At 38.0% G+C, this 15,768-nt stretch overlaps 1 protein-coding gene across 1 annotated transcript in view; it reads left to right on the forward strand.

Moving 5' to 3' along the window:
- Positions 1-15,768, forward strand: part of LOC136864220 (ras GTPase-activating-like protein IQGAP1) — a 565,781-nt gene that overhangs the window by 158,730 nt on the left and 391,283 nt on the right. The window lies entirely within an intron of this gene.

The raw sequence follows: 15,768 nt of genomic DNA on the forward strand, positions 1-15,768 counted from the left end.
TTCACAAAGTCAGATCTTAGTTCTTTTATTACTTCAAGAATATAATCATCTCGAGAGTTCTCTGTCCCGTAACTTTCTTTTATACAATCCATGAATTTATTGCTGCTAGATCAAGTAGGTACTTTGTAAAATCCATGTACAAGCCACCTTCTGCATCCAGCCCTAGTGGTGTATACGTGCCATTTGATCAATTACATCCGCACCATACTTAGTTCCGTTATAAAATTCAGTAGAACTAGAGATCCTGTTATCTTCACTGACATGAACGCTCGGAAGTAGAGTGCTTAGTAGAAGCACATTCTTGTTCACTTTTCCTTACTATACTGTGAGAGTAGTGTGATCTTCCTTCTGAAGTACAACAGTCTCGTACAGATTCATACGTAGTGCTTTGATTGACTCCGGGATTTCCTTCTTCACTCGATTGATTGTTTCAAGTTTCATGACAACATTTTCAGGCAGTGACTCATTGGCAGGTTGCATTTCTTCTTTCCCAAGATATGAAAACCCATTGCACACACACTTAGAATCAACGTCTACCAGTAGCCAGAATTTTATGCCAAATTTATCTGGCTTGTTGGCCATGTATTGCGTGAACCTGACGAGCTTTGTTGGGGAAGAGTTGTTCATCAGCTGTGACATTCCCTCCTGCTTTATAGCACATATGAAAAATATCAATAAATCTGTTCCAAATAGACAACTCCAAAGCAAATTTATCTGTCTGCAAATGAGTGGATCTAGTTTTACGGAGATCAAAGCGCAAATACCTTAAAATTTCTTTGAACCTGTTCCTTGCCATGGTATTAGTGAAAACAGGGGGACCCCATAAGGAAGACCACATATGATCTATGGCTAGACTAGTAAGTTTATAAGCTCCACAGGCATATAGCACAGCAATAAAAGCATCTAATTCTTCCAAAGAAATACACCAATATTATTGTCCATTGTCTGTCTACGACCTTCGGTCTCTGTGCACATCTTTATATGCTTCAACATGGGTTGGTCAATGAATAAACGCCAGGCACTAACCTTGCTATTAGTCTCTACGTTACACTTGGCATGAGAAGTATGCCCTGCTGCCTCTTTCAGTATATTCTGAGCAGCCATCCTTCCAGGGGGGTTCCTACGACTGTCGATAACAATCCAAATAGTTGTTCCATCCGTACCACATAAATGATCCCCTGGTGCAAATGAAGACTTTACCAGTTCATGACCTCTCCCACCTCGTCCCCTTCCTTTTCGAACAGGTGTCCCGCTGCTAAGCGACCATCCTCTGCTGCAAGATTGATCATGGCTGGTTGAAGGAGTAACCACGTCTATTTTAGGTGCGAATTCCACTGTGTGCATATTTTCATTAGCCGAATCACTACCACTATCCGACATATTACCACACTGTTGCAGTATGAAATCCTTATCGTCGCTCATTACGCCTATATCTGATAATGTATCTTCGTCACCTGATTCGTCTTCTCCTAGCTTTTCAAGTTCTGCTAATAACTGAACAGGAGTAAGATTTTGCCGCCGAGCCATTATTACGCACTATACTACAAAAGGGACAGGCACTAACTCGTCCACTCGAAAACATTTCTAGAGGCATACTATTTAGTTACGTCATATGCCCCTATAGCGCCACTTGTAAATATATCACAGGAAGCAATCAGTAAGCAGAATAGAGCTCCCCGTATCAAGGAAGTGAAGTAGTCAAAATGACCGCTTATGGCCTTCCTAGGTACAACGGACAATATCAGTGTTCCCTTATCATCTACAAATGTCATTTTTGGCGTGAATGTACATAACCCTAAAAGATTGTCACAAAAGGATAACCTCATGCATAAAAAAGTACGAGAGTGGAAATACCTTGAAATTCGCTAACAGTGAAAATGACCGTTCTGGCCGTTCTAGTGTTAATTAAGGCCATGGCCGCTTCCTTCCCATTCCTAGTCCTTTCCTATCCCATCGTCGCTGTAAGACCTGTCTGTGACAGTGCGATGTAAAGTAGATTGTAAAAAATTAAATTTAAAAATATAAAATGGTATGTCCATTATATCGTTGGTGAGCTTCATATTTAACCTGTTGTGCAATGATTTCCTTTTTAATGAAATGAGTTAAATTCTCTAACACCGATAAACAATCCCAAAGCATCGGATGTTGTTTTCACGAGGTTAGCATGGCGTTTAGGACTGGGTTTAATGAACAGTGTCTTGCCTTGTTCTTTCAGCTTTCATATGAAGCTTGGATGACTATCAATGACAGTTTTTTTCCTTTCATTTAGCATGCCCCTAGAACATACATGCAGTCCTCTTCCTCGTGATCCTCAATCACATCGTCGTCCTCTTCATCATTGGAAGTGCATGATGTTCCATCTTCACTCTTTCCTTGGTCTGACTTCATCAGTTTGTCTTTAATCCAATAATCGTCTTTCCCTGTTACAAACTTCTTTTCAAGTCATAGTATTAACGTGCAAGTATTGAAGGAATCATAGAAAGCAAACCCACTATGTTTCATGCCAGAGAAACAATGACATTTCTACACAAATAACATATTCGGAAATACAACCAAATAAGTCTGGCCCCGCGGTGTAGGGGGCAATGTATCCGCCTGTCAGCCGGCGGCCCCGTGTTCGATTCCCGGCCGGTACAAGGTTTTTTATTTGTAATGATTAATATCCCTGGCCTGGGGACTGAGTGTTTGTGACGTCCTTAATCTTACTTTCATCACACACAACATTCCACACTACTGACATTCCAATTACACATAGGTTCATACAACATGGTGCCAGTAGGTACAAAAGATCCACATAGGTCGATGCCCCAAACAAATAGCATACAAAAAAAAACCACCAATTAACGTACATTGAAACGTGGTATACTGCATGCCCCAAGGCTACCACAGAGCACTGAATCAAAGCTCTGCACAATAACAAATTGTTATATTCAAATGCCAACTCTCTCTGAAGAAAAGTCACGTTATGTGCCATTCACAGATAGTATCAATATAAAATGGTAGTGAAGAGAAATTTATGTGGGGCACTGTATGCCCTGTGTTTTCAAACTGTTAAGGAGCAAATTTTCATCTTAAGAGACTTCCACAAAGCTTTAAAAGAAGACTTAATTTTAGAGTGTGGCCTATAAATATTTAAGAATTTTACTGAAATCTGTGTAAAACCCAGCTCTGTTCTCCCGGGGAACTTGGATCGTGTTCGTGTGAAATGAGCTCTGGCCTGTAGCCTGAAGGAAAGCAATATGCAGGCGCAGCCAAGCTTGCAACACGCCCTGTAGCTGGTGGAGTATACCATAAATTGTGATCAACTTTCACTTGTTCTGTCTAAAGTTACTTTCCCTCCTACAAGGGGGTAAAACTACCCCATGCCTCCTGCTACCTTGATGTTGAACGTGGTAAGCAATTCTGCCACTAGAAAGTAGCATCATCTGGGCTCAAAGGTAAAGTGTAAGTGGGGGCAACTTACCGCAAACATAATGTTGTTATTAAGGTAACCAACCAGTGCTTGTTATAATATCCAACTTCCTGTTGTGTCAAAACTAAGGAATTTGTAGGTGAGTCAAAGAATCTTGGACTGACCCTAAATGTTATCCTGCATTAGAATGTAATTTGTGATGTCTCAATGATTCAGTTGGCAGCGCTTTCAGTTGCTTTGTGCAGTATTTTATCTTGCACTTATATTACTGGTGCATGTTTTTCTATCATTGTGTTACTAAAATTCATACGGAGATCTATCCAATTATTTAACCACTGCAGTATATATAAAGTGAAGTTAAACTGGTGTTCTTGGTGAGGATCTGTATTCCCACAATTCTGTTTGCACTGATGTTAGTTGGGAAGTGAGTATACAGCAAGAATACTGTGGACAGTTTGATGAAACAACCATTTTCTCGGAGAATTTTAGAAGAAAAAGTGAACATAGAAATGATAGGTCGTCCCACTCCAGTCTTACATTTAACTTAGAAGGCTCCAAGAGCGAAAAATTCCAGTTATATCAGGCATTTCAACTGTAAAGTTTACGACAATAACAGTTGGATATGTGGCTGTGATGTAAGAAGTGCTTTGTTTAGTTTTCCTTGCATCTTACAGTACAACCCCTTTTTAACGAATCTCAGGGGGATTTGATATTTCTTCCTTAACACATTGTTGTCCGGGCACGCACTACTCCATTCTTTCTTGTGGACCAGCAACAGAAGCACACCTAGCTTGAGAAGTAGGATGAAATATAAATACATGTAACTTTTAAATGGCCTGGAATAAATCATTGAAACCTGGTGAGAGCACTTACCAGTGATTGTAGTACTTGATTTTAGTGTGATATTGCCTGAAGCAGCTGCCCTTGTGCAAGGGAACTTTACAAGCCGAACAGATGTACCTTGTGTCCTTGCGTTTCTTGTGTGCAGCGCATACTCTGCAGGACTTCTGAGGGTACTTTTTCCTTCCATCACATTTATATTTTTCCATTTCTGGGATTTTGGGGAGGTTCATAATAGAGATTTGATTGTTCCACAAGAAGCTGAAGCAAGTCATCGCCTAGGGAATGATCTACTACATCTGGGATACTCGCAGAATTACTGGCCTTATAAGTGAGGCCTGTAAAATGTATAAATAGTTCTAGGACTCTGTTTTCATCCTTATTTGTCCATCCATCAACCCTACTGTCACTACTATCACTGGCATCTTCACTCGTATTATTGTCGCCGGCAACAGACTCGTCTGAATTGAATGTCGCACTTTCACTTCTGCGCGTATATTTTGATGTTGACAGACACACATCTTCAAAATCACTAATATTTACACTTTCACAATCGCTGGGGACATCAGATAAACTATCAGCATGCGATTCTAGATATATTTCATCACCGTTCAAGCTGTCTTTGCTACGGCGCGCCATGCTGACACCTGACAGAACACTCGGTCATGCGGTACTGAGTGTTACGAAACTACACTTCCTGTGCCAAAAGCATTACCAAGGAAAGAATATATCTATGCAAATTCCGATCAATAAAGATTTTAGTTTGTAAACGAAATAATTTGATTAATAAACAGCGGAGAAGAACAAAATCACACAAGAATGAAGCAATGTGAGAAAACGTTAATTTACGTAGCCGGTCGCCTGCGCACCAATATGAAACTACGTTAATTAATGTAGCCAGTCATTAATGTGTTAAAAAGGGGTTGAAAGAAAATAGGCTATATATCACAAGAAATAATAATTTTATGTCTTTAACTAATGTAATGTCAAGAAATAATAAATGAACATATTAATACTAAAAACTCAAATTAACACAAGAATTACAGCAAATATTTACAAAAGAGCACACGTAACAAATTCCTTAGTGGACCATTGGGAGCACAACCTGCAGCAAGGAAAAGAGAAATAGGTATTACTGACTTGCAGTTGTAAATTGAATGAACAGAGACCTAACATGATTTTAGAGAGATTTGTGAAAAATAGAGCATGAGAACCATGAGAATAAGCATATTAACCTTCACTTTCTGAAATAAGTCCAGTACAGTAGTTCGCTTCCTCTTGCCCAGACGTCTCACAGAAAAAATTTTCTCTCAATTCGGTTGAGACTGTTGATGAGATCATCAATGTTGAAGGAGGAGAAATACTGGTGGACAATATCCAGTCCCTTCACTGCTACTCCAAAAGTTGTCTCCTCCTCCTCCTCCTCCAGTACTTTGTCTTTTTGCATCGTCACAAAGGTCTCCAACATCCATCTATGGTGCTGAGGTTAGGATATCATCACAAGTAACAAATTCTTCGAATGTTGTGTCACTCGAGTTCTTTGAAACAATCCCACAATCTTTCCTAATGTCATCAGTAGTGTCATCTTCATTAAAAACTTCTGAAATGGCACCAAAACCTGCATGGCCAAAGCAGTTTTGAATAGTGTCCATTGTGACTAGTTGCCATGCTGCTACAAGCATATGCATGGCTTGGAGTATACTGTATTCAATTTCATTTCCTCATTTCTTTCAAGGAAAGAAATAGCTCTTTAAACCAGGGCCTTCCTGTACTTCACTTTCACAGAATGAATAATGCCAAGGTCCAGTGGCTGCAGGTGACTAGTGCAGTTAGGAGGAAAGAAAACCACTTTGATATTCTGCATGAAAGATGTATCTCAAGGATGAGCTGGACATCTTATCACCAGCACTATCTTCCTTCCTGCTGATCCTATCTTAGCATCCAAGCTTCGTAATTTTTTTTGAAATATCTCAGATGTCATCCATGCATTTTTGTTAAAATCATACTTACATGGGAGTGTACGGGTGTTCTTGAAGCATCTTGGATTCTTAAATTTTCCAATTAGTGGAGGTAAAATTTCACTCCCGTCGCTCTTAACACACAACAACGCTGTCAGTCTTTCTTTACTTGTTTTGCCTTCGTGGTATTTTTCTCCGTGAACAGCATATGTCTTGGATGGGAGCAGTTGTAAAACACTCCCAATTCATTGGCGTTAAAAATATTCTTAGCATCATATCCTTCAAGAAGTTGAGGTAACGTATTTTTTTTCCAGTACACAACTGTATCGTCGTTAATTTCTGCACTCTCGTCACACATGTTTTGGAACAAAAGGTTGTGCTGTTTTAAAAAATGATCAAACCAGCCATTAGAAGCATGAAAATCAACCAAACCCAGCTTAAGTGCGACTTCTCGAGCTGTTTGTTTACAATTAGAATTACAGGAAGGTTCAGCCTTTTCAGTACAAAATGTGTTGTACAGGGTGTTCACAACATATTATTTATTATATTATTAGTACCGGTTTCGACGCTTAATGCGTCATCATCAGCTAAAAAATCACAAGTGGGCAAAGTACATATCACAAAAGTTGTATAAATAATTCTTACATGGCAAAATACAAATGATTAGACTGCTTTTCTCCTTAAAGGATAAAAGAAAAATGAGTAAAATTTGATGATATAATGTGACACATAAAAGCGTTATAGTCTAATAAAATAGGTGAGTATTGTCCACAACTCTCCTCACACTACACACACAGCACGCTGAACAATATTCACCACCCTTGTTGAGCTGAGACAACTTTAAAGATCAACCTTATTCAGTCGCTTAACATCAGGTGTTCCGGCCTTAGACAAAAACCTTTTGATGGTCTTGCCAACCTCACATAACATCAGACCTGGACTTATGTGTCTCCATTGAACAACAACAACAGAAGAGTGGACAATTTTACTACATCGTTTTAGTATCACATTCAGATTTTTATGTTCAATCATCAGACCAATTTTGTTGTACAATACTCACCTAGTTTATTAGACTATAACGCTTTTATGTGTCACATTATATCATCAAATTTTACTCATTTTTCTTTTATCCTTTAAGGAGAAAATCAGTCTATCGTTTGTATTTTGCCATGTAAATACAACTTTTGTGGTATGTACTTTGCCCACTTGTGATTTTTTAGCTGATGATGACTCATTAAGCGTTGAAACCGGTACTAATAATACAATAAATAATACGTTGTGAACATCCTGTACAACACATTTTGTATTGAAAAGGTTGAACCTTCCTGTAATTCTAATTGTGAATCTCAGTTCAATACGGGAAAATGTTTTTAACTGTTTGTTTAAGTATGTTCCCGTCAATTACAGCGTTCTTGCTCCTTTTTCCCATGAACCATTTCATTAAAATGATTTCAAGTTCCTTGTACGGCGAAGAACGAATATTCTTCCGTATTTTTGCCACAGAACCGCATTCCTCTTCTGCGGTCAGAATTTCTTCCTTCTGCTTCATGATGCCAAACAGTGGAGAGGGTGCCAAGTCATATTTTTTGCCATCTGTGACAAAGGTACTTGGCTATACCTTTTAACATCCCTAATGATGTCAATGTTTTGTTGAAGAGGCAGCTTCTTACCTTTAACAGCAATAATGAACGTAGTCCGCCATAACTTGCAGTACAACACTTATCACAGACACAAATGTAACTCGTAGCACAACTTGCAACACAGGAACAAAAACAGTGAATGAAGCTGCAGATATTCTTCAGTCTGTGTGCTCCGCGTGATTGCTAAGCAGATATTGGTGCTGCGAGACAGAAATGCCTAGGCGATGTAACAGCGCTGCGGCTATAGGTTAAGGCAGCTGACCTTACTGCAGACGTAACTATTTAACTATCATTAGTGAGATTCTCCTTTTTCAGATAATGACTGGACGTGGGATATTTAATTTCATTATGGGATTATTCATATATTTTAAAATTTAGTATTATCATCATTATTGACCACCGTTACAGCGGATGCTGAAATATTTGATGGTAGAAATGTTGCAGGCTTGATGTACGATGTGAAATTAATCATTTTTATGGATATTTTAAGGTTAACTAGCAACCCACCCCGACTAAAACGGCCCTAACTCCTGAACAGTTCATGCAAATTATGTACTTTAAATATTATTTTTATCCTTATTGAGTCCTAGAGGAGGTTAGACACTGAAACGAAATGGCGTTTGGCTTTTATTGCCGGGATTGTCCGAGGACAAGTTCAGCTCGCCTGTTGCAGGTCTTTTGATTTGACACCCATAGGCGACCTGTGCGTCGTGATGAGAATGAAATGATGATTTTATTATGAAAGTTTACGTTTGTTAAATAGTCTATTGACAGTGCAAGTGAAATTTGCTCGGTGTAGCTGTATCTTGTGCTTCGTGAATAAATAAATAAATAAATGATGAAGACGACACATACACCCAGCGCCCGTGCCAGCGAAATTAACCTATTATTGTTGAAATTCCTGACCCGGTCAGGAATCGAACCCAGGAGCCTGTGACCAAAGGCCAGCACGCTAACCATTTAGCTGTGGAGCCGGACGTTAGACACTTTATTTGGCTGTAAAATTTGGGGAAAATCTGTTTGTTTGTTTGTTTGAACAAAAATTGCTCTAAAAGTCAAATGGTTGGAGATAGTTATATGCCTTTTGGACTTTTTTGTAGAGCTCTATTGATGGCGGTTCAGGCAGCGTAAGCCATGGAAGGCACGACTTTCTACTTATTCCGTAAATTTTTCTAGAATACATTTTCATTTTGTTAAATATCCATAGCCTTTTCATTTTCTAATTGGTTTTAATCTTCTGAAATATATCTTTCACTGTAAGTCACATGAAATTTGCAAGAGACCTTCCACTTGAATGTTTATATTTTGTGAAGTTATCTGTGTTATAAGTTAAGAACTTCATTTTCCCATATTGAACTGAGATTCACAATTAGAATTCAAGAAGGTTCAACCTATTCAATACAAAATGTGTTGTACAAGGTGTTCACAACATATTTATTATTACTGCTACTGGTTTCGACGCTTAATGGCGTCATCATCAGCTAGAAATCATGAAGTGGGTAGGGTACATGTCATAAAAGTTGTATAGATAATACATACATTGAAAAATACAAATGATAGGCTGTTTTCTCATTAAAAGCTAGAAGAATGATGTGTAAAATATGGTGATATAATATAACACATAGAGGCGTTATAGTCTAATGAGGCAAGTGTGTATTGTACAATAAAATTGGTCTGATAAATGAGAATAAAAATCTTCATATGATAATAAAACGATGCAGTAAAATTGTCCACTCTTCTATTGTTGTTCAATGGAGACATATATAAGTCCAGGTCCAGTGTTACATGTGGTTGGCAAGACCATCAAATATTTGTGTAAGGCCGGGACACCTGACGTTGAGAGGTTGAATAAGGTTGATTTTTAAGGTTGTCTCAGCTCAACGTGGGTGGTGAAGCTTAAAAGGAAGAAAAAACTAAGTTAATGGGATGAATAGCTAAAAATGGGATCGCGGCCGAATATGATACGATATGAGACTCTCCTTGTTTAGCGTGCTGGTTGTATGTTGTGAGAAGAGTTGTGGACGAGTGAGATGGGTGTGAGTAAGTTGAGTGAGTGTGAAGGTAGGGTGGGAGGAGCGGGAAGAGGATGGGGGGAGGGGAAGAAGGAGAGAGGAATGGAATGGAAGGGATGGGAAGGCGGAGTTCAAGGCGGGTCAGGGGGGCGGAGTGGCGGTGGTGTGGGACATAGTGTTTTGGAGAGCGTAAAAGATCGATTTCCTCTCCGTGATGTTGATACCTCTAAAGACTTCGATTAGAAAACCGAAAAGGATATTAGGTTTTTCTGAAATTTCAGTAAGGTTTAGATTAGGATAGAAAAATTGATCTAAGTGAATAAAACAGTTTTCTGTAACATCGAGTAAAGGGCCTTTGTTTATGTTTTTGAGAATTTCTAGGTCTTGTACTATGGTAGTGAAATTATGCTTTGAGTCATGTATGTGTTGGCCTATTGCAGAAAACCTATTATATTTAATGGCATTGACGTGTTCTAAGTACAGCTTATAAATCTCATGTTTATTCCGTATTGGCTCAACACAACTAAGGTTAAGTTAAGAGTAAGTTCCCACCTTCCAATACTTATCAATTTCTATATAATAGACTTATTAATTACATAATATAATCCATATAACCTCTAGTACATGTTTCGTTCCGATATGGAACATCTTCAGCTAAAATTGGTAAAATGGCAAGACAATTAAAATACATTGATGTTAAGATGATACATAAGCTAAAAGATATGATAAAATGGCTCGAAAATTAAAACATATGATAAAGATGATGAGATAAAGTTCATTCATGTTGGTTAAAAACACAACAAGTCAGTTTTCAAGTGGCGAATTAAAAACACGCTGTTTTTAATTCGCCACTTGAAAACTGACTTGTTGTGTTTTTAACCAACATGAATGAACTTTATCTCATCATCTTTATCATATGTTTTAATTTTCGAGCCATTTTATCATATCTTTTAGCTTATGTATCATCTTAACATCAATGTATTTTAATTGTCTTGCCATTTTACCAATTTTAGCTGAAGATGTTCCATATCGGAACGAAACATGTACTAGAGGTTATATGGATTATATTATGTAATTAATAAGTCTATTATATAGAAATTGATAAGTATTGGAAGGTGGGAACTTACTCTTAACTTAACCTTAGTTGTGTTCTAAGTATCTAACTTGAAAGCTTCTACCGGTCTGTCCAATGTGTTGTACCAGGAAAAGTTTGTGGGTATTGGGCATGAGAAGGAAATCAGGTAGTGGAAAGTGATTTTGTAGCCGATACAGAGCAGGATAGAACCGCAGGGTGAAAAATAGATGGTTATACTTTTGTTAACAATTTATTTATAATGTTGAAAGATTCATCACCCTGCAATATTAATATAGGACTCAAACCTTTCATCAAAATCAAAGGTTTAAACGGAGATCTGCTTGAAGTCAGTTCGAGAAAAAATAAATATCACTGACCCTATAGTCTTTTTAACTTTTATGAAAACACTAAGTATTTTTATTTGAACCTAGAGTCTTTCTAAGTATTAAATCCAAAAAAATGAACTCACACTTATTATTGAAAATTGAAATAAACATTTAACTTCTTGATGAATGTTCCTCAGTTCGTTAGCATTGAAATTAAAGATCATAAAACACTTGAAAACCCTAAAGTTCTTCTACGTAATGTGAACATGAATTGGTTAATAAATTTGAAAAATAAATCTATCACTAAATATAAACTTCTTCGTAATGATGAAAAGTTATGAAATATTGTTCACACGTAGCACTGAGAATATCACTGCTCAGGATTAATGAAAAGAAAGTCAGTCATTTTGTGACTACTCACTTAGAAGAGAAGAGATTTTGCTTACAAATGTTGAATGGGAGTCTGGAACATTCCACGGAGTGCGGACGGAGACTCGAACTCGGCGATGTTCCATCAGGAGACCACGTTGACTTCCCTCGATGGGTACCATAGATGAAATGATGTCTGATGTAACTGGACCTTGACGTATTTCACCAAGACTTCCGCTGCTCTGGGAGGTGATATTTGAACATGGAAAGTTCAATTGGCGCGATTAGTAATCACAGATATTATCATTCACTGTCATAAAACACAGTTTAGCTCGTATTCTAATTTTATGATGCTAAGTGAATAATTACAGTCCTTGCTGCATAAGACACTATTTAAAATCGTCACTGATAACGTCTTAAATACACCGTTCTAACACTTGAAAATGCAACGTGTAATAATTTTTACCACAGTCTCTGAACCAATATTGTAAACAGATCAAGCTGATTTTCTGATCGTGATTATATTATATTAGCATGAATTGTCTAAAAAGTTCTTAATATTCACCAAGTTTATTACTGGAGAAAGTTGTGTCCTGATATGGCACGAACACTGAGTAAATAAAGAGACACAGTTCAAGGATGTACTGTTTTAAAAGAAATGAGTCCTAGAATAATTAGGGTTATCGTAACTGATGGTTTCTGTTTATCACACACACGACAGTTTGAGATATCGTAGTAGTTCACTATTATGTGAAATTAACAAAGTTCACATGTCATGCGCTAGTCTGTGAATATCAAATACTTGACTTCTCACTTCAATAAGTTCACAAGTGTGATCTTCCGAACACTGCTCAGGATTAATGAAAAGAAAGTCCTGAATTTTATCGTAGTCGGAGCACGATAGAATAAGTACGGTGCAGCGTCTCTTACAAGTTCGCCGGCGATCGATTATGGCCATAATTACAGACGCACGAAACGCGACAGAGTGTACTTCCTTCGCGAACGAGACTGCACTGACAGACTGTACGAGGGTCAGACTGCTCTCTCTCCCTCTGTCTCACACACACACACACACACACACACACACACACACACACACACACACACTGCTTGCCGGCCTTGACATAGTGGCATATATATCCCCCCCCAGGAGGGGTGGCACTGAATCATGAGACTGAGAGTGCACATTCTTCTTAAACTTTAAATTGTAATAATTCAGAAACTACTTAACAGATTGACTTGAAATTTGCTGGGTTTTGCTTTTATAACGTCAGCTACAATTTAGCGTTGGTCCAGTTGCAATCGGTTAAGGCGTTAAAAAGTTCATGAAAGAAAAAAAACTTCGAGAAACGTCTCTAGGGGAGGCGAGTTACAAGCGGCAGGTGACGTCACTTGACCTTGCCTGGCTTGCTCATGGAGTCTGGTAGTTACTGGAGTGTTCCTTCGCTCAGCTGTTCACATATCGGAAGGGAATTGTATGCTGTAATAAAGTTTTTAATCCATATGCGCCAGGGCCTAGGCATTCCTGGTACAGTATGAGGAAAAACAGTTATTGCATTGGAAACGGTAAACACCTGATTTTGCGTGAATGTCGGATTTGTTTATTGACTTGGTATTGTGAACTATATCCATATTTCTATTGTTGGTTCTGTACGATATTTTAATATTATGTTTCTTGAAGATGTTAGTTACACTGTGTATGTTCTCATAAAAAGTGAAGGTGGCATGTGGGACAGGGTTAAGTCTTTCTTTGGTTAATGTTGTCTTTAGTCTATGTTTACATTTGTTGATAATGCGTTCTATGAATGAAGAATTATAACCGTTATATTTAGCGATGGCACGTATGGTATTCAGTTCTTTCTTTAGGTTTCCCTTGGATAACAGTATTTTTAGTGCACGGTCTACCATACTATAGTAAGTGGTGCACTTGTGTGCGTGTGGAGTTTCTTCTGATAGTTATTGCTGTTTGTGTTGGTTTTCTGTAGATATTATATTCTAGTGAAGAAGGAAGTCTCTTGATTGTGAGGTCTAAAAATAGAACAATAGAAGAGTGGACAATTTTACTGCATCGTTTTATTATCATATGAAGAATTTTATTCTCATTCATCAGACCAATTTTATTGTACAATACTCACTTGCCTCATTAGACTATTTTACACATCATTCTTCTAGCTTTTAATGAGAAAACAGCCTATCATTTGTATTTTACAATGTATGTATTATCTATACAACTTTTATGACATGTACTTTGCCCACTTTGTGATTTCTAGCTGATGATGACGCCGTTAAGCGTCAAAACCAGTACTAGTAATAATATATAATATGTTGTGAACACCTTGTACAACACATTTTGTATTGAATAGGTTGAACCTTCTTGAATTCTAATTGTAAAGTTATCTGTGTCTCTCAGCACGTACGCGTACATCAGTTATGCCTCTAGGCCATACAGTTAGTCTCGCTGGAAACTGCTCTTCGCTCCCATACAGACGTCATTCCGGTACTGCCTGCAGTTCAGTGGACATGATTAACCAAGGGCATCTAGCATGACTGACTGCTGCTTGCCGATAACAAGGATTTCCAAAGACTACGCCAATTTATCATGGTTCCACACATCGCTAAAGGAGCGCTTTAATATAACATGTTAATTCGGACTGAGATTACGTGAAAACTGAAGTTAATTAACATTTCAAGCAAGTTGAGAAAAAGTATCTTACCGCAAATTCTCGTTACAACAGGATGTGCTATGGTAATGTTTGTGAAATACAGTATGTTCCTTAAAAACGGACTATTCCTTATGTCAGGGTTCGTTAGAAGGGGGTTTAAATAACATTGTGCTTATGGCGATATTTCTGGGCCGTACGAGAATCTTCATTAAAAGCGGACACGTTAAAACGGGGTTCTACTGTGTTTGGAAATAGAGTACAAAAGGTGTGAAGGATCTACGACATTTAAACGAGTATGTGAAGAAACATTCGTCAAACAGAAAACTCATCAGTAATGTAGTGGACTTGAATGCTCTAGGAAATGTGAATATTGCAACATAACTGAGTAGGGCATATCACAACAATTTTCAGACATAATGAAGAAATAGAGAATAAGTATATTTTGTCTAAAATAATTGATTGTATAAAATTTTGTGGGGCATTCAAACTAGCTTTATGTGGTTATGACGAGTCTGCAGCATCTGAAAATCCTGGAATGTTCTTGGGATTAGTTGATTTCATGAGCAGTTTAGACAGTGCCATTTAAGGAACACTTGGAGTCCAATAAGGTATTTAAGGGCACGTCATAAACCATCCAGAATGAATTGCTAGACTATATGCTGGAAGTCTACTGTGAAAAATATACTGGAGGAGGTAAAAAAACTACACCGCTATCATGGTAGATGAAACTACTGACATTTAATCCAGATGGACAAACCGCAAATGCAGTATATGAGTGCATACTTCAGCTGGTCAATAGTATTTTTGGGTTAATCCAGAGAAAATATTTGCCCAATTCACTGCTATGCCCACCAGCTCAGCCTCGTACTAGAACATGTGGCCTCTTAAGATCAAGCTGCGTGTGTATTTTTCTGCAGTCTACCTGCATTTCCTGCTTTCTTTTCCAGATCTTCCCAACGTCTGGCAGCTTTGGAAAAAGTGGTAGCACAGCAATTACCGAATGTTCATCAACAAGATGGAACTTCAAGTCGAGAACCCTCAATGTCGTGTATGAAAACAAAGCTGCTTTGTTGCAATGCATTTTGGACCTGGAAAAGTTGAAATCTGTAACGACAGTTCAAGAAGCATGTGGACTCGGACACAATTTGGAGGACGAAGAGTTGTTATTTTGCCTGTCCTTCTTTCATGGAATAATGCCCTGTGGATATTTTGTACTCCCAGCTACAAGCAAGATCAACGGTTGCAATCAAAATAGGAAATGCTGTTGGCATTTTTACTAAGACTGTTGCTTCAGTCAGGGATACTGTCAATAAAAATAGCAAATGGCATTTCTTCTGTAATGCCACAAAGCAAAAGGCACAGAATGGAATTCTACATGTCAGCTCATACTAAAGATGTTTGTGATCAAATCACTGAAGAGTTAGGTCAAAGATTTGAGTCTGTTTCTTATTTAGAGGTTGCAAATTTATTAAT

This window comes from Anabrus simplex, chromosome 1 (genome assembly GCF_040414725.1).
Source record: "Anabrus simplex isolate iqAnaSimp1 chromosome 1, ASM4041472v1, whole genome shotgun sequence".
NCBI lineage: Eukaryota > Metazoa > Arthropoda > Insecta > Orthoptera > Tettigoniidae > Anabrus > Anabrus simplex.